The sequence below is a fragment of the Platichthys flesus genome, chromosome 11 (assembly GCF_949316205.1).
Source record: "Platichthys flesus chromosome 11, fPlaFle2.1, whole genome shotgun sequence".
NCBI classification, from domain to species: Eukaryota; Metazoa; Chordata; class Actinopteri; order Pleuronectiformes; family Pleuronectidae; genus Platichthys; species Platichthys flesus.
This window is the reverse complement of record NC_084955.1, coordinates 8582117-8601791: the sequence shown is the minus strand read 5'-3', so window position 1 is coordinate 8601791 and position 19675 is coordinate 8582117. Positions and strand designations below refer to the sequence as shown.

Sequence of the window (19675 nt, the reverse complement as noted above, 5' to 3'; positions counted from 1 at the left end):
TAACTTGAGTGACTGTCCGCGGTGGATTTGTTTTGGCAGCCATTTTGTGGGAAATTTCTCTGGAGCGCGCTGGGCCGTACTTGCCTGGTGTCGGGAGTGCGCTCTCAATGCAGCCCCTCTCTCCTTTGGCCGATATTACCATCACGGAGGGGCTGGCCGGCATAGCGCTAGCTGGAGCCGTGTGTGCTAAAATACGTCAAGTTTCTCCATTGCTCCCACCGACACTGTCCATCGGCTGGCCGCTGCCCGCCAAGCAGCCTGCAGTGTGCGGACTGTCTTCAAATTTCAATGGCAGAGTTTTATTAGACAGCTAGCATGCTAGCTACCCGCTAGCTGGCTAAGGTTAGCATATTTCCTCTAAATTAATTTAAAAACAAAACGAGCTCGTCAAGGCAGCTGACCCACGCTGCTGCTGAACCGTGGTGTCGTGTGTATTTGAGCATCAGTCTCGAACAAGTCAGTCAAGTCTGTTGAACAAGAAGAAGACTCGAGCGTGAGGTGCCCGTAGTTGAGGCGGCGAGCTGCCCACCTCCCCGCAGGCACGGCTAGCTGCGCTGCGCCGGTGATCGGTTCCCAGCGACTACCCGCTCTCTGAGCTCAGGAGAATAACGCTTTTTTTCTCTTTTTTTTTTTTTTTTACTGGAAACTAATCTCATCGTGGGGGGGTTCTTTTTTTTATATCGTCTAACAATCCTGCACCATCATATTTGGATTTCTGCTGTGGAAGGACGACTGACCCGGGGGAGGGGGCTCGGTTCGTGCGGACAGAGGGAAATAGGGGTTCCGAATATGGCTGCTACGCGGAACCTGGTTCGACACACCGCCTGAGGTAAGACATAAGACGACCGGCGTTGTCCTTTCTTTAGAATAGCATGTGTGCAATTGCGGCTGGTTGATTCTTGTCGGTAATATGTGTGCATTGACAGTCAATGAGAAGCAACAGTGCTTGGTAGCGTGATGGTTCGTCTTCGCTACGGTATTCGCCCCTGTCACCGGCCTCGTGTCACCATTCCTCTGCCGCTGCTTGTTAATGGGTTAGGGGCTTGCTTCAGTCGTGGAGGTGGGTTAACATTGTCGGGCCACGCTGAACAAGCAAGCCTCGGCTACAGTAGCTGAGATGGGCATTATGATGATGGACGACAGAAACCAATTCAGTAGCGGGCAATGTCCTCCAAGTCCGGTTATCCCCCCCTGTCCCTCTCCCTGAGCCCGGTATCTGAGGGGGTTTTAACCCTCTAACGTGTCGACTAAGGGCTGATCGGGGTAATGATCGATGCCATCAGTGCGCGTGTATCTGGGCAAGTTTCATTAGCAGCGGCATCGCGACCTGCCCTGAGTGAGCGCACGGCACCGTAAAGACTGGGAGAGGATGCCGGCTGAACAGAACGGAGGGAGAGACGGGCGGGGGGGCGGGTGTGAATGGATGCGGTGGTACCCTCCCGTATATGCGGTTATATCCCGCATGTGGCGCGTGGATGGCGATGACTTAAGGTGTCAGCGGCAAACCAGCAACCCCCGACTGTCCTCTGTAGATCTGCAGCATTTCATCTGCTGTGGCAGCTAACGGTAGCCACTAGCTTAGCTACCGCATCAGCCCCAGCCCCTACCCTGCCCTCTAGTATAGAGGGACACAGGCGCTCAGGTGCCGGGAGATGACGGCTCCTTGGCCGGGAACACGACCACGAAGAGAGCAGGGCTGACGAGGAACCATGACTTGACATCTCACGGTTTGCCTAGGGGTGTTAGTGGCCCTCTCTCTGAGCAGAAGATGCTGGGGTCTGAAATTGTTGGCCATTTAAATAAGAGGGTTGACAGAGATGCTGTGCCCCACTCCTCCCTCCCCACCCACCTCGCCGAAGTTAGGTGGCTGATTTTCCTCAAAATGTCTCAGAATGAACATCTCTCACCAGCCACTTCATCTTTACCTCATTTTTATAATTTATTTTTTGATTTGTCTTCTCAAATCACGCCTGGCTAATATTCAACCACCGGTGTGCATGGCTGTTTCATTTCGTCATTCATCCAATCAAGCAAAAAGGCCACACACAGGCCATGGTGGAAAATGTCTGATGAGAGGAAGGTGCACATTCAAGCTTCTGTCCGAGGTCTCACCGACCACCGGAGATGTGCTTCCTCTATATGTGAGGTTAGAGTGGAAGCAGACCAAGGATCGAGGTGATTCCAGTTGTGCTACACAGGTCTCCAGCAATATTGTTTGATTCATGTCACAGTAGATACAGTGAATCCATTCAATTTGTGATGACTGCCCGTTAAGAGGCTGAGCTCTGTTCGTCATGAAACCTGTTCCAGCTGAACCTGATGCTAAGCTACAGTCAGCCACGAGTAGGTATAAAGTGAAAAGCACCTGATCGTAGCTGGCGGATTAGCCTCTTTTCCACAGCTCTGTCAATGTGTCACAGCCATTTAACCATCATCACCACCACGAGCATGTATGTAAGCTAAGATTTCTGTGATAACATTTGCCATCTGTGGCAGTCATCATATATTAAAACAGGACAGAAGGCATACAATAAGTGACTGTAACAGTCTTGGACTTAATTCAAATTGAATGTACAATTAATGAATGTCCTGGTGTTGCAATACTGCTGCATAATGCCACAATGTGCACTAAGCACAAAAAGGACTTCAACTTCTGTCTTTTGGATCAAAGACTGGGTGCACGGCCCGGCCACATAGGAGTGGCTTTATCAGTTGCTTTTTCACTGCAAGATAATACCTCATCCCACAGACCCTACCCTAATGTTAAGTAATTCTTTTGGCTTGCTTTGATGGAGAGGTTTTCCAGTCTGTGTCTTTTGGCCACAAACAGCCAATGGACTTCCCTGACTGACAGCAGCTGTGGCAACACGCTCAGGCCATGTGTGTGACAGCCTTAACACAAATGCAACACTTAGTAGACTCTGATAGACCAACTCCAGACCCTACCAGGAAGTCAAGTAACACTATGTTCCCCCATCGTCTTATTCATCTTGTGATAACAAAATGGTTACTCAATAGGAAACTTCACACTTAAGGGACTGTATCTTTTCTTTAGCCTCTGCCATGTAGTGCCAGTGTTTTAGTGTTTTTTCCTGCATTCATATCCCCCAATAATACCTCATAATAAAAACTACATTTCAGCACTCACAATACTTCATCTGTAAATTTGGGTTTTGGGCTGACTACAGTATGCGGAGAACATCAGCACAACCATGCTCAGGATTTTCACTTCTTAAAGTAATACAACAACCAAAATGAATTTTGAGCGTTAAACCCTCCCTGTCAAAGGTGGGTGTGGAAAATTGTCCATGTTCCAGAAAGTTCGTTTTTTTTTTTTTATGTACTCATCAAACAAGTACTTTTTTGAATATACATTTCAGGTAAGAAGAATTACAACTGTACCTAAATACATCATTGGTCCATCCTAATAACAGAGTATTAAAATGCATAACCATAACAATATGGCAGATACATGTTACAAATAGAATAATATGTGTGTGTTAATGGCAATGTAAATTGATTGTGTTACACTGGCTTATATGAACCAAAACTACCAATAACTATTAATTAACGCCTCAGTAACTAATTGCATTACTTTTACATTAAATTAGATTTTAATCATTAGTTTGGAGAGTGTTTTGCAAAACTGTAATACAAATGTATCACAAAGTACAATTTGACAGAAATGGTTGGGGCTCTCTGTAGAGCACTGCATTGAGGATGAAACAAATGGTGTTTTTTGTTATAAATTGTTCTCTCATTATTTGATTGATTATTTAATTAGCTGTTCAGTGTAAAAAATGTCAGATAACTCTGGAAATTGCTTTTTAAAATGGCAGATGTCAACAGAAGCAGATTGGATCAGCTACAACTAAGGCAAGGTAAATTCTGTAATGGCTTAAATGAAACATTTGGCTGCGCTCTTGTTAATATTGGTATTGTTAATATTCTTTCTTTTTGTGTGTTTAAAATGTCTGAAAATTGTGGAAAAACACCAATTACTATTTCTAAGAGCCCAAGGTGATGTCATCAATTGGTTGTTTTCCCCAGCCAGCAGTTCACTACAAAAATTATTCTCGTTGAATATAAAAAAACAAGCATGACATCCTGAACATTTTGAAGCTGAAATGTTAGCTAATTGGTATTATTTTAATTTATGATTATTTGATAAAGAAGGACCATGACTCCTTACAAATGTGTCCCCTTGGATTAGTTAACCAGAGAGTCAAACAATATATGTTATATTTAGCATGGATATTGTTTAGATCAGGCTGTCATTGACTGCTAAATTGATCATGAGATAAGATTGGCCAGGAGCGGCGTGGTTTGCCTTGGCTTAACTATTTTTGGGGAAATTATATCGCAATGTATTGTTTTGGAGAAAAAGCAATAGAAATATTGTCCAATAAATAAATGGCCACTGTTCGGTACAGATGAGGCAGAGGCACAGTTGGCCACTTTAATAATCAGTTTCAGTTTAGAGATGAAAATATTTTCTCTGTTTGTGTTTCCTGACATACCAGTCAAAATTTGCATTAGCATTAGCTTCTGGGAACCGTCTCACAACCTCAATTCCACCTTTTTACCAACACAATCTGGGATGCAAATAAGTGTGCAGAGTGCTTTTTCTGTAAGAGGGACCATTACACTCACAGTGATATAACCAGTAGCCACCTGTGCTACTGCTTGAATCAAACCCGGGCCACTGAGTTGTAAGAACTCAATCTAACAAGGTGAGCTACTGAGGGTGCCCACAAGTTCAGAGATACCTGGCATCACAAAGCAACTGTCAAAGTAACATCTTCGTCAGCTGGCATCTACTATAAAGTTGAATATAAATGCAAGCGCCTGTGCGAAGTGGCTAATGTTGGGCTACTTCAATGTTTCAAATGACATGCTATCTTTGAGCTTGACAAGTGATAGGCATAGTCCTTTACATTGATTCAAGGCATACGTATGAATTGGCTTGAAGAGTTGCAGTAAGGTTGCCTCAAGGAGTTATTGTCATGGTCACCAGACAAATGATCATCTGATGCATTTAATGACGTTTTTATAAAGGTAATTACATTTTATGCTTTTGTCTTTGCCTGGGTGCAGTACTGTCTCTAAACATGAGTAAGGCAGCCAATCCAATCTTCACTGTTTCTGCCTTCCTTGTCCAAAGGATTTGGATTCAATAAGTGGAAGTATAATTGATTTTAATGTAGTACGATGCATGTTGCAAGCGCTAGATGGCAGCACATGGAGTACGGGTCTATCTAGTTATCTGCACTTAACTGTTACAGCTAGCTCTCAACTTATTTGCTCAAGAATATTTGTGAGAGCATTTTAGATTTTTATTTAATGTTTTAGGGTTGGTCATGTAAATCTTCAAGTTACATAAATTATGTTGATATTTCAGAATCAGTAATAAAGAACCATTTAATATCTCGGGCTCTATTATGCCAGTATGGGAAATCAAAGCCTGCTTTATGGCAAATTAGATTAATAATTTCAACATAAATGATTGGGTATTTACAAAGTCTCCTCCTGGTTTTTAAAGAGACAGACAGGTCCAATTAAAACTTAATGAACTCTTGATGGTCTACCAATGCAGTGGTCTACCGGTATTTTTCCCGGTATTCCCTAGTCTGAATATTTACAATATTCACACAGGGTATTTTTCTCTGCCTTTCGTTTGCGTTTCTATGTGTCTTATATCTTTTCAAACTATGGTGATTGTTAAAAACTGTTTAACTGCACTACACCATTTAAGCCCAGATTGAAACCCTGACACTACAGGCCAGAGCTCACTTTTCTAACTTAACAAGAAATTCAAGTCAGTCATTATGCTGTTCCAGCGTTTTACCATTTCTTGACCACGTAAAGTGTGTCACAATCACCTCCTCCGTGTTTACATTGATTCAATGCTTATTTCCGCCACAACCATGCCATGTGAAATAATTCTTGTGTAAATCACAAAAGATATGGCTGTAAACTGATTGTGACACAACTAGAGAAATAATAGGAAATAATATCAAACAGACATTTTCCATTGTCATATGATTTATATATGTATGTTATGTTGCACCTCCCTAGTGCAGCTCGCTAGCAAGAGTAACTCTTACATTTACAAGAACACAGCAAGAGACGGCTCATCATTTCAGGTCTGGAAGTCACAGCAGCATTAACACGGTTAATGAGACTAATATACACAACTATTATCTATATTACTATTCGGCGAAAGGAAAAATTGGTGCAGTTTGTCTAGTCCTCAAATCACACTAGACTATGTTTGTATGTTTACTCTGTGCTTTTATCAAATGTGTCTTTGTGTGCATGTGGGGAATGGTGTTATGTTGTGTAAGTGCCTAGATTGGCCCTTGCCATGCAGCAGAATACTTAAAAAGTGTCTTGTTAAATATAAGTGTGGAAGTAATGTGTCAGCACGAGCAACACAATTAAGAAAGCAGACTGGGCATAAAGTTGCAATACAGCTCTTTTTATCCTTTACTCACATTGCCTTTATTCCCTAACAAAGGGATTCCATGACACCATGATACCAGTTGAGTTTGTTAACTGTTACAACTAAAGAGAAGACAGACAGAGCTGACACGAGAGAAAGACCCTTGGTACTCTGTCAAGTTCTGGTTTTGGGGTTTGTGTGTAAATTAGTGGCCCGACCAAAAAGTCAGCTGTGGTACAGTTACATGCCATAGATAATCACATTAGCAGCATGCTAATAAAGTACAACTAACTCAGAAACAGAATTCAAAACATTGTTGATAAAACTGGCTATTTTACAGAAAGAAAGCGTTAACTAAAGTGAGTGTATGCAGCTTCCTTCTATTACTTTAAGTCTTCCATATTTCTCTATTTATGACTTTTCTACAAACCTTTAGAATGGAGACAAAATGATTCATCGGAAATGTCCTCATCGACAAAAACAAGCGAAAACAAGTCAACACCATGGCCAAAGGGTTCAATCACACAAAGACATTCACAGGGGAATGTTAATGTGTAGGGAAATTGTAAAAAAATAGTTATCAATAATTAGTCAGAAACTACATAGAAGCCTGGAAATGTAAAAAAAAAAATTCTTCGAAGTTCTCAACATTGTATCAAATTTATAAAATTCCATTGTCAAATTCAGCCAGTAAAATTGGATCGATAGAATTCAGATTTCAACACCAAAGACAACAAGTCAAACCAGGATAAAAATGATCTGACATTTGAGCCGGCAAGCTTTCAGAAACCGGCCACACACAATCATTTGAAAGGGTCCAGCTCTGAAATTTTTTCTGAGAATCACAAACCACAAGATATATTTTTTCTAATCAGATTCGATTCAGTCCCAAAGCTTTTTGGAAAACAAGAAGAGGTATTTGGTTCTATTATTTTATGTCTTTGTTGTGTGCAGGAAGTCTAAGTCCTGGACAGACAGCTCTCAGGCAGCTCGGCTGGAGAAGAACTCCAGGCCAACTATGCAAGTGTGAAGAAACCACTGAAAACATAGCAATTGGTTTTTGGCACCTAATTTGAGACCCTAAAATAAATCTGACAGGACAGAGCTTTTAAAAATGCACAACTTGAAAATGTTAACTAAACAAAGTGAAAGTCAGATATAAAATCAGAACGATCGTTGTCAAGGTCAGTAATTTCACTGCAATAAATCCAGTGGTATTTCAGTTATGACTACAGTTTGAAATTGCAAAACTATTTATAGCAATGATTTGCTTCCATAAGAATCAATATAACTGATAGATGGTTTTTGTAGTAGCACAATCCCTAAGGTATCTGCACTGAGCAACGGTGGCTACTCTTTGCTCATGAATTTAACACTTAATTTGTTGCAGTGATCATTAATTATTTTTCCAAATTGTTTTGTCCTACTTTGATTAAAGGCAGGTTGGGTTGTAACAGTGAAATCATGGCGTAGATCAGTTAGCCTTATAGTTAGGGCACATGCCACATGGGCACAAATGCCCTGATTTCAATTGTCAGCAGGCCAGACCTTTCACTACATATCGTTCTCCCTCCATTTCTCTTTTCCCCACTGCCTCAATACAAGATAGGCATGGAAGCCATAAAAGTACTTTGAATAGATTGAACTTAGTTTATGGCTTCTTTCTGTCTGCTGTCACTTTCGTTAGCATCCACAAGTAGTTGAAGTGTGGGCCAGTGGTCAGCAGATCCAAACGTAGGTGCTTGAAGGATCAGGGTCTTAGCCAAGCCTAGACATGTTTACATTTTCAAATGATTCAAATAATGATTCAAATTAATGAGGCTTGTGGACTGACGTTCACATGATGTTTTCTTAAAAAACGAAATGACGGAATTCTGGGTTTTCACTTAGCTCAATAGTTGTATTTAATTCCAGCAGCCGGAGTAAAAGCTAAAAAATAAGAGCCTTGACACTGATGAAGCAGTAATATTGCAATCACACTGACTTGAGTTTTGAAAATGACCATCCCTGGTCTGTTAGTTTGTGCCTCTATTGTGTAGAGCTCCATTTGAACTGTGACAAATCTGAACAATGTCAATGTTTGGTTCTCATCTGTCCATCGCACTCCTCTGCTCTCTGCTCCTTTTCTCTCCTGTCATGCTCTTAAAAAAAATGATGAATCTTAAAAATTCTCTCATTTTTTGTGTGATAATTAGATCGTGAATACATCAAATTGATATATATATATGTGTGTGTATGTGTGTTCGGGCTCAGGGGATCATAAGGAAACCGTTCTCTCACTCTATTTTAACCAATACCATTGTTGGTCTGTGTCTTTTCTCCGATTTATGACAATTTATAGAGCTAGAATCATATATGTACCATGTGACAAAAGCGTTGGAGAATTACTGGGCTAGACAAGTTGGCTAAATATACCTTTTTACCACCGGTTTCCTGACTCTGCATTAAAACAACGGGAGAAAAATTCACCTGTTGCCTTCATCGTTTTTCATTTGAAAAATATTGTATCCATGTCCCTCAAGCCTCACCTCAGTGAAATAACTTGCTAGCTACCATCTTAAGATTACAATGATGAGTAAGAGGTGCAGCCCCTCGCTTTCTTTCTCTCAATTTCTTTTTTCCTTATCTTACGCAAAATGGACACGTGCCAAGAAGAACACAAATTACGTCAAATTTGAAATGTTGACCTTGTGACTGTCGTGGCAAAAGATAAAATAGTTGCCACTGTCATAACTCTGCAGAGTGGTTAAATCCTGTCGCGTGTGTTAAAAACCTTTTGTTCACGAAGAGGCCTCAAAATGTCTCAATCCCTTTCTCAGACTGAAGGTCCTGGGCTGTCTAACCAGTACCATAACAATATATCCAATCAACAAACCCCTCTAAAACACAGGTCAGATTTTCGTCCTGCTAAACATTTTAAGCAGCTGAAATGTCAGTTGACATGTAAGATCTAAAATCTTTTGAAGTCTCAGTTGAGGAGTCAACATTTGTCATGTTTATGTGTTTGCACTCAACACAGTTAACCTGAGGAAAAAGTGAGTAAAGCAGTTGAGGTGTCAGTTAAATTGTTGAAAAGGCTGGAAAAGCTAGTTCGTGGATCTTGAGTTTAGATTCTTGTCCGTTTACCTTTGTTTACATTAAGTGTTTGCTAATCCCTTTGTGCAGAGGCTTGCCCTTAATTTGAACCCTAATCCCAACCATTAATCTAAATTTAGATTAAAGTCACTTTACATCATGTTGAAGGCTGGTGCAGTGAAAACTGATTGGAGGCCTCAGTTTTCAGCCGAATCAGACAAAATGTCTTCATTTAGTTAGTTTGAGGTCAGTGAATCAGTGACATAGGCTAATGCAAGCACACATCCATTGAGCCTATGAGGAGCGATTCATGTTGTCTGTCCCTTATTTTCATAAACCTATTTCATTAAGTTTAAATACAAATTGAACTAAAAGATGAACTACATTAACAGCATGTCTGTGTGTTACAAACACTCCGGTGGGGCAGACTTGATAACCACCTTCTGGTAAAGCCTCTCAGCTTCTATGGCTCTAGTTTTGTCTTACTTCAGGTCTGTCAATCTCTCACTCACGTGTGTGTGGTGGTAATTTGGGTGTGAGGGTTGTTGCATGTGGCCCCTCCACCTGTCCTTACTTGGACTCTATTTCTGGGCCTCACACTGAACCTGTCTATGTCTCGCCTGGCAACAGTACCAGTCTGTATATATATATATATGTATATGTGTATATAAATATATATTTATTTATATATAGTCTGTGTGTGTTATTCTTGTCTTGAGTGCAGCCGGACCGGAGTTGTGTATGCTCACAGCTGTAATGCCAAACAGTGACCCAACTTGACTCTTCTGTCAAATCAACGATCTTGTGTGGGTGATGTCAGTGTTGGAGTGAGGACAACAACTTGGATTTGGAAGATATTATCATGCTGATAACGGATGGTGCATGTCGGCTAGGTTGGTGGTTGTTGCTCGAAAGCGGAGATGTCTATATTGCATTATTCACCAAATCCTATTGTTTGCCAAACTAAGTGGTGACTTAAAAAATACAGTGGTCATGGCAATTAAGTTCATTTGTTGTACCTCCAGCTTACAACAGCGACGTTCCCTCTGGTCGTGGTCAGACATGTCAGCTCAATATTTTGTGAATCCACAATGACGTTAGATCTTTTCGCAAATCAAGCTCATTGGAACAATTTTGTGAACTAAGGGAGGAAAAAAGGCCCATATTTTTCTGTCTCTAATTAAGAATTGTGACTTTTCCTCTGCCATTTGTTTTTTGAGAAATGTTTTCCATCACTTGAACCAACTCAACATGAAGCTGCAGGGCAGATATTGAGTGTTGTGGAGAGACTTCATGCATTTCAAAGAAAGCTCACATTGGTTTCTGCTGATCTTTGTCCAGGCAAAAGGCTGGGGTGATGACAGGATTCATTCATTGAAAACCAGTAGGTTTGAAAATTCAAGTATACCCACTTAAGTGTGGAGATTTGTGAAGGAACATTTGTTTTTTTGAGTGAATGCTGAAGTTTTTGCATTGAGAACACTGTATGCTTATTGCTGTAAAAACGTACACACCTTTACTTCAATGCTCTTGCTCATTAGGTGGCAAATGTTGGCTATAGATTACAATAGGAAAAATGTACCTACCTGATATGTTGTAAATCTGTTCAGTACCATACAATGCATTGTTTTGTTTTTGTTGGTACAGTTGTGTGCACTGAGGTGGATGATATCTGTTACTTAAATTAGGGGAAATCTTTATGTCAGAAGAAGATTTATATTTGAAATTTGAATGTATAAATGTATCTTGATACATAACAATGCACTGATGTTATGCCTAACAAAAATGCAATATATGCACTCTTATATTGTCCATTTTAGCTGTTGATGTGATTAAAGCCACACTTTTACCCCAAACCAATTGAAATGCTCTGCCCTTCATCATCAATTAATACATGGAATTGACATAGTTTTGTTTATAGTAACAAAAACAACTTTTTCTGGATAGTCAAAACACATCTTTTGATGGAAAAGTCAACAGTTGTGGACAATTTTGGGTTTGATATCTTGCCTAAAGTTAGGTTCCAAAATCTGGAGCCAATTAGCACTGGTTCTTACTCTGCGGTTGACTGCCGGACTGAATCACAATGCAAATTCTGGCTTATTTCGGATCAAGCTCTGAACTGATGTAGTTGCCCTTCTTACAGGCAATATAAACATGCAACGAGACAGCACAAGGACTCGGAGGAGTTAAGTCAGTAACATTTATTGATGAAACATTAATATGATGAAGAGGAAAGAGAAGCTTCATGTCTCATATATCCACCGACAATCTAGGCCTATAGCAGCATAACCAATAGCAGGTCCAAGGCAGACCTGAGCCAGCCTTAAACGTAATGAAGAACCTGGTGACGTACAGGATACATTTAGAAATAGAGATCGGCTTTGGCCTTATTTGTTGCTCTGAACTTGCACAAAGCCTCAGAGAAAACAAACCGAGCCCGACCTAAACCTGATGGGCATTCTGTTTTTGTGTCGAAATGAATGTAAATGAATAGTGAGGGATGTGGTTCGATGAAAGTATGCTTACAGATATGGTATACTACCTTGCTTAAAGAAGAACATTGTTGCTAACTTTGTGATTGTCTTTGTTTTACAGACTTGATTTGAATTTTTCTTGAATTTATCAATAATCATTGTTTACATCTGTGTTACAGAGTAGCAGGTGGGTATATTGTAATTGGTTGCATCTGTCTGTCTTTCTTTCAGTCACACCAATAACTGTGGTAGGTAATCCAATTTGGATTAAACCTGGCTGATTGGTTGGGAGTGGGTTCAGGACCTGCTTCTTTTTTCAAATCTATCAAGGGTCAAAGACACAGCATGGGATCAAAGTTGTATCCCAAAGTAGAATTTTTCTAGACCTCTAAACCTTATTGTCAATATCGTACAAATATGATGTGCATCTAGAGGCAGGTAACCAACATTTTAAGTCCCACATGGATTGGTGCAAGTGGGTAAAGCCCTTTTACATAACTGCTAATAAGTCAAAATGCCTTTGAGCAACCCTGAACATAGACACATAGTTTCACATCTGATGAAGGGGAGAATTTAAGTAGCTTAAGTGACTTCAGTTTTCTTGAGCCTGAAACCTGCTCATTGCATCTCAGAGAAAATGTATGCGCATAGAGCTGCCTCATATGAAGTATCGATACATATTTGTTGGTGGGCACCTACTAACAGTGTTGATGGCGTAATTGTCATGTATTTTGATAGTGTAATTGTTTTTACTGAAGGAGAATGAGCACTAAAATTGTAAATTGTATATGTACATGTTGTTGGTTATGTGCCATACAGTACCAACGCCTCATAATGCTCACATGTCTATGTAACCTTATAATATCAAGCTTTTTTTTAGGTCGTTTGTACAGTAAAATGACAGGACTTAGTTTTCCAAGGTTCCGTTTATAATGGGTCTGTTGTGTACTTGCCACTGAAGGGGATGTGATCTGTCCATGGACTGCGTATCTGCGCATTGTAAATGGCCCATGGGTTAGGGTCAGTAGGCCAATATCACTTGCCATTTGTCTGCTGCTAGATATAGTCAGACAAACAAATTTGAATGCAATGTGGCGGCATATTAGAGGACGAAAAAGCACAACCAAAGAGGAGAAATTCCAATGACAAATGGAGGTTTGGAGATGATGGGGTTGCATATAACTGGCTCCAATATGATGCATGGAGATGATTTGAACAGTATGTCACCAGGATGCAAAAGAAAAAAAACTAAATAACTTGCTTGTCATTGGAAATAAAATGATGAAACTAAAAAATATCTGTGACTGTGAACGCAGCTACTGTCACATAGGTTGTATGTCTGTATCCCGGACTCAGTCGGAGCCTCCCCTGTCAGCAGATTCTGTGACAGCGCTAACGGCAATGTCTGAGCACACCAACAAAGAGTGTGATTGCAGTTCATCGTAAGGAGTAAAGGAAGAGCTTTATGATTCAACATTCTACCTTATTAATATGATATGTGACACATATTATCACTTTGGCTGGAAACATTTTGCTTGGCTGCTGGAGCGTTCGTCTACCAGGCATTTTGGCCAATGGGTCAAAAAGGTAATTTCAGACCCTGTCTTCATCTGTTTGTTGGTTTGTTTAGATTTGTACCAAACCTGTTGTAGGGATGCAGCATGGACCACAGATGAACCCATTCAATTTGAGTGGGATCTGTTTAAAGCGGCAGATCAAGGAAGTTTTGTAGGTGTATCCTGAACCTTGTGGATCATTTTTCATCATTTTCTCAGGAAATACTGTTTAGATCTTGACATATTAAGGCGTATTTAAATATTTGACACATAAATACCTGTTCATACAAACCACTCCTCCCTTAATACCTATAGGGATGATGCGTGAAACTAAGCAATAAAATACTAATACCAGTGTGTGTTTGCGTGTGTGTATTTCAGACAGAGAGAAACCGTTAGTCTGATATTGAAGAGCATATATATATATAAAGAGAGAATATCACACATTTTTTACATAACATTTTTACTTAAATGCATATGTTTAGTTTTGTTTATTTTGTCAAATAAAGTTTCCATATGTTAAACATCAGTGTTCAAAACTGATCTGAGCAGCCATACTTGAAGGTAGAGTGAAAAGCCAGTCATAACAATGAGAGGAGGTTGCAACTATGGGTAGAAAAGTTCACATTTTCAGACAGTCATCCTGTAGCTAGTCCTGTTGCTAGTGTTGGTCACATGAAAAGTATAGTAGCACAGAAGTAGAAGAAAGAGAACTTGTTAGCTCAGCTCAGCTCTTGCCTAATTTCTCAATTGCACACAGCTGGACAGTCATTGAATGAACTGGGCTTCAAAGTCATATTTGGGGTTCTGGGCAATTTCTGAAAGACTAGATTCCTTCTTTTAAAGCACCTGGTAGAAGAGTTGCAGCAGCTTTAGGGTTTGGGAAAAGGATATTATCCTTTGAAATGTAGATGTATAATGTTGCAAAATACTGAAACAACCCCCAAAAATACAAGAGCCATTAGATTTGAGCCACAGTTTGTAATAGTTGAGTAAATGTTGGTAGTTGCATTCAACCACTGGGTTGAAACACATTTGGAAGAATCTTTCATCATGAGTAAGGTTTGTTATGAACCAAGTTTGACCTTAATTGGTCAATGTTTTTTATGAATGGCCAGTTTCCTTGTGTCTCTATAACAACATACGGAAAACACACACTGTGTAAAGTGTGATACATGGAGTCAGGAAAATGCCACAGTAGAGGGCTTGAGAAGTTGATATCATGTAAACTGATTTCACTTGAAAGCTAAAAACACTGGACTCTACAGTTGCTGACCTCTACAGTGTTTGTCGTTTCTTTTCAGTTTGTCACTTGCATTCTCATACAAATGTGATGGAGATGATGTTGGAGTTGCAGTTTCTCAACACAGGCAGGTGGGACCCCATGTGAGGTGACCTGATCTGCAGATATCAATCGCTTGGAATGAATTGGAGGATCCTGAAATGAGTTCATGGGAAGCTAAGGTTGAGAAAGTGTAACACGATATTGAATAGTTGTGAGTCATTTTCTTAACTAAACTATAATTAAACACAGCCAGTTGATGAGCAAGGACTTCAAAATAAATAAAGCAACACGCCTATGGATGCTACAGGGGTGCACTTCATTACTACCTTTCCAAGTCAGAGGTGTTCGTAATACTAGTTACTTTTTTAATTATGTACATTTTTTAAAACATTTATTTCCACTTAAATTGTTGTCGTAATTTATTCTTTATTTCTTTTCCTGCTAGGTTATGGAAGCGGTTCGGTCGTTCTTTGTAATGTCTTTTACTTCTAACTCCCGATAAAAAAATATCAACGGGAAAGAAAATAAATAAATCACTACAGCAAACAGTCATAAAGGTTGGTTCATATTCTCCTGTCTACCTCATTGTGACTTGTGTGCTGCTGTAACAAGTGAATTTCCCCATTGTGGGATCAATAAGGTTTTATCTTATCTTTTATCTCAATAAGTGACTAGATAAATGACTATTTGTCCATTTGTGTTAATTTATAGAAACTTTAACAGTTCAATCCTTTATTTGTTAATAATTTCCAAGTGAATGTTTCAGGAAATTATTTCAGTGTTTAAAAGTTTATTTATACATTTATTTATAATTGAAAGTAATTTATCTCAACGTGTTGTATTTTTTGGACATTGTTTTGCCTCAACTGAGTTCATGGCATAGTTGAAAACTTAATCTATTTATTTGTAATTTACAGCGAGTCAAGTTATTTAAATAAAAAGGAAGCACACGTGATTCTTACCATAATTTATCACTTTATACTGTTTTTCCCTTTGTTTTAATTTATTGAGACTCTTTTTGCCCATCCTATAATGATTTTTAACACTGTTGTTTATACCGAGTTCGCTAGGTCATGGCATAGTTCAAAACTTTATTAATGTATTTATTTATAATTGAAAGTGTTTCAGTAAATCCTATCAGTGATGTTTTATTTGAAGAAATGAATGATTCTCATTTGACTCTGAAGCCAAGTCTCCCCATCGGCTGGCTCTAATGTGCATTAATGGCATTTATGCAGGCAGAGCATTGGCAGGCCTGATCCCAGAGGCTGTAACCCAGTCTCATATCCTCCTGTTTGCCTGTGTCACTCCGGTGTTCTCGTCTCTCTGGCACCGCCCAGTGCCGACGAACAGAAGCTATCAGTGCTCCTCTCTCTGAAAGCTCCCTGCAGTAGCACCATGGTAATTCTGCTCCTCTATCTTCCCTCTGCATCATGTTTACCTAGCAACAAGCATCACCCGCGGCTGGCCATCCCATTGGTCATTTGAAAACGCACCGGGGACCAATGGCAGGGCTGTTGCCATGGTACAGTGTATAGTTGCCGGGTGGAATTTTGCTGCAAGGCACGTGAGTCTCGGAGTCTGCTTGCCTCCTCGCGCTGCCGCTGTAATCTGCGTTAGTTGCGCCCGAACGTGACCGAGTGGAAACCAGTCACTTTGAAACACTGACGCTGGTCCACATGTTCGCTCCTTCAACCTGCGGTTCACAGCAGAATCTGCCGCGGAGACGACGGGAAACTGCTGCAGCTCCCACAGCCCGTTCCAGTCGCCGTTTGTGCCCATGCAACATGCTGCATCACTGACTAAACTGACGCACCATGTCAGCTTGTATTGACGTCTATAACCGCCCTAGTGTTTTCAACCAGACAGAAGAAATATATACGAAATAAATAGAGATTATTTAATATATGCATTTATTTACTTCTGCAAATTAAAGCTGTTCTGGAATTTATTTGTTACATTAAATACTATGCATAATTCAATCCAAGTTCAAAATGTGTTATTAAAACATTGCTCTTTTTGAATATACATTTCTGTGAATGATTTAAAATAATTCCCTTTCCTTTGTTGTGCCTTGAAACGGTTTAGAGTGATATAAGCTTTCCATGCAGGACGTTAGGTCAACATGTAGGCTATCTGATGGGTTAGAAATGATTATTTCATGGAATTTTATTTTAGATATAAATTTATATTATTCCTTCCTTTTTTTAGTCCCACTTTTTATTCTCTTAAGACATTTTTCTTTTTATAATATTCACTCTGTAATTCGCAGAGAAAATAAAGGATACTTGTGTAGGTCACTCAATGTATGTGTTGGCACATACACACTTTTTAACCTGTTGCATAGGATTTGCATTGCATGAGGATGACAAAAAATGCGGCACACTCCATGTTTTCTCCTCAGTGCAAACAGACATATGCAAACAGTAAGCTAGTAAAATGCCTTGGAGAGTAGAGCTAAGGTTTGTCTCCTTGCCTCCTTTTGTTTATGCCCAGCTACCTTCTTGCATCCTGTCGGTTGTGTTTCTGATGGCATGCCTACCCATACGAAACTAGGCTTGGCATGAAATCAAAATTATTGTGCATGCACAGGTGATATAACCTGTTTTGGGCCCAGAACAATGTGGCTCTTAATCTAAAGTCACTGTAAAGTCTGCACATACTAAGTTCTGTTTTGTAGACGTTTTTTATTAGTGTGTCCTCTACATCGCATATTTCATTTATTTCTCCTTCATTTACTATGTATTTGGTTAATATATCATTAAAAGCTCATAGTGGCAGAAATTAAGATGAATTGTCAAACTTTTAGGAATGAAATCGCCAGCTTTGGCTTAACTGAACTATAATGTGGACATGATTTATTAGACACTGCTGTGTGACCATTAAGTCAACTGTGTAAAAATACTTCTTGCAAGATGATTCCTGTTGTGTTGATGCTATATCATGTATCCTAAAGATGAAGCTGGCCTCTGTATGGGGTCCTGCACATGCTGAACTTAACTTCAGTCCACCTCTCTTTCTGTCCTTATAACTCTGAGAAATTAAGATTTGTACATTTTTTCTTACACTGGAAAATGTATAAATCACTAAAATATAGAAGTCTAAATCTAAAGTTTTCATCTAAAAGAAGCATTGACAGCAATTTCTTTTTAACTGTATATTGTGATTCGCGTGATGAATTTCTCTTTGATTTGATGATTTTTATTGAAGTTGACACTTGTAGCAAGTGTTCATAAAACCTGACACACACTCATCTCCACATACATACTTCTCATGTACTATTTGGAACAATTCCACCCCGTCTCGTCGTTTGGTTCAGGTTGTTTTCTATATTTTCTAAGTATAAAAAGTAATAATCTTCTGGCTCCAACATTTGCATAGCGCACACAGTGTTTGTTATGGATTCCACTCGTAAAATGTATTTCTGGTCTCATCACAGCTCATAAATTCCAACCTCTGGTGTGGACGGACAGAGCTCCAGAATTGATGTCGGTTCTGACATTTGCACCCAGCACTGTATTCAGAACTTTGAGCACCGGACAAGCTCAGTTTCTTTTTGATTATTGTGGAGCCCCTTTTGAGTTGGGGTCTCACAGGAAGAGTCCCTAAAAATGTGACGCCTGACAAAGTGTTGCCTTCCTGTGGAACTCTGGGAGCTATGTACTTCTCCTCTGCGACAGAAATGCTTCACACTGTCCGGGCTGCCACTCCGACCCGACAGGCGCAGTCACCCTGAGCTGGGCATAAGGCATTTTTTGAAGCAGACCACCTGTAGTGATGCATCTGGACGTGATTACCATGTTAGCGTACATTGCTGCTTGGCTGTATTGCTCTATGTTACTTCCTGCTTGTTTATGACTTATCCCTGAAACAGATCACTTCAATGCAAGCTGTATAATTATAGCATGTTTTTAGGCCATGCCATCCTATTTTAGCTGTGGCTGGTCAGCTGTTATGCAGAGTGTGGGAGTGCAGTGATTTAGACCATGGGTACTGGAGCCTGGAGCTTCAGTTGATTATCCAGAAAACCTGCAGAATCTGGAGTCAATGAGATTACTTAGCCAGAATGTAGTAATTAAACTTGCTGATGTTTACCTTGAAAGTTGGTCGGCCAGTTTTGACCAAATTGTTGTTTCTGCAGCTTCATTATAACGTTATTAGGTTTCATGTAAAGTATCAGCAGATACGACTTAGTTCAAAAACAATACTACAAAAAAGCTACCAAATTAAAAAAGTGCAGCACTTAAAATTTGGTGAGCATTTCATATTTTAAGTGTATTTCTCTTAACTGCATTGCTATATGATTAGCACAGCCCTTCACCTTTTGTGTGAAAGGTAATAACAGTAGACATACGTACTGCGTGATCAATCCGCACAAGTTCTAGATTCGAATCCCAGAGAGAAAAGGAGAATAGAAAGAATGAAAGAAAGAAAGGAGGGTGAGCCCAAGTGACACACATTTGTCTGTGCAGTGCGAGCTGCGTTTGACGGTGAGTTTCCTTTAAGGGGGTGTCAGCTGGTGTGTGACAGGGTTTGTGTGCTGAGCTGTTCCCGGGCAGCATTGTGCCTGATTTAGCCGGAATGCTCGGATAGCAACAGTAACAACTTTTAGCTTTGGCTGCTTTGTGAGGAGAAGTCACCGCAGATCTCAGCTGTGGAGAGTCACTCAGTGACCGTGTGCTCATGGAGGCCTCCGGCCCTCCCCCTGCCCCTGCCCCCGCTCCCCGGCTGCAGCCCCCTCCCTCCATTTCTACCTGACATCTTCAAACTATTTCCGCGTCATTCCTGCCTCGCGCCGTTTGAAGAGACAGTGGGAAACTAAGCCGATCGCTCCTCC

General features: G+C 40.2%; 1 protein-coding gene across 1 annotated transcript in view; it reads left to right on the top strand.

Annotated features, from left to right (window-relative positions):
• Nucleotides 1-130: 130 nt before the first annotated feature.
• dyrk1b (dual-specificity tyrosine-(Y)-phosphorylation regulated kinase 1B) overlaps nt 131-19675 on the top strand; it is a 45404-nt gene continuing 25859 nt past the window's right edge. Inside the window, exon 1 of the mRNA XM_062400215.1 lies at nt 131-829. The gene's annotated coding sequence lies outside the window, so the exon portion shown is untranslated. The remainder of the gene's footprint in view (nt 830-19675) is intronic.